This window comes from Physeter macrocephalus, chromosome 16 (genome assembly GCF_002837175.3).
Source record: "Physeter macrocephalus isolate SW-GA chromosome 16, ASM283717v5, whole genome shotgun sequence".
Lineage (NCBI taxonomy): Eukaryota > Metazoa > Chordata > Mammalia > Artiodactyla > Physeteridae > Physeter > Physeter macrocephalus.
In genome coordinates this window covers 5,913,707-5,914,766 of record NC_041229.1, presented here as the reverse complement: position 1 = coordinate 5,914,766, position 1,060 = coordinate 5,913,707, and positions in this window count along the sequence as shown.

Below are 1,060 nucleotides of genomic sequence, written 5' to 3'. Positions count from 1 at the left end.
GTGTTCCTTCCTCTGCAATTTTTTTGAAGAGTTTGAGAAGGATGGGTGTTAGCTCTTCTCTAAATGTTTGATAGAATTCACCTGTGAAGCCATCTGGTCATGGGCTTTTGTTTGTTGGAAGATTTTTAATCACAGTTTCAATTTCAATGCTTGTGATTGGTCTGTTTATATTTTCTATTTCTTCCTGGTTCAGTCTTGGAAGGTTGTGCTTTTCTAAGAATTTGTCCACTTCTCCAGGTTGTCCATTTCATTGACATATAATTGCTTGCAGTAGATTCTCATGATCCTTTGTATTTCTGCAGCGTCAGTTGTTACTTCTCCTTTTTCATTTCAAATTCTGTTGATTTGAGTCTTCTCCCTTTTTTTCTTGATGAGTCTGGCTAATGGTTTATCAATTTTGTTTATCTTCTCAAAGAACCAACTTTTAGTTTTATTGATCTTTGTTATTGTTTTCTTTGTTTCTCTTTCATTTATTTCTGATCTGATCTTTATGATTTCTTTCCTTCTGCTAACTTTGGGGTTTTTTTGTTCTTCTTTCTCTAATTGCTTTAGGTGTATTAGATTGTTTAAGATTTTTCTTGTTTCTTGAGGTAGGCTTGTATTGCTATAAACTTCCCTATTAGAAGTGCCTTTGCTGCATCCCATAGGTTTTGGATCATCATGTTTTCATTGTCATTTGGCTCTAGGTATTTTTTGATTTCCTTTATTATTTCTTCAGTGATCTCTTGGCTATTTAGTAACGTATTGTTTAGCCTCCATGTGTTTGTGGGTTTTTTACTTTTTTTCCCTGTAATCGATTTCTAATCTCTTAGTGTTGTGGTCAGAAGAGTTGCTTGATATGATTTCAATTTTCTTAAATTTACTGAGGCTTGATCTGTGACCCAAGAGGTGATCTATCCTGGAGAATGTTCTGTGCACACTTGAGAAGAAAGTGTAATCTGGGAGTTCCATTTTATGTTATTTGTCGTTTTTCCCTTGCTGCTTTCAATAATTTTTCTTTGTCTTTAATCTTTGCCAATTTGATTACTATGTGTCTCAGCGTGTTTCTCCTTGTGTTTAT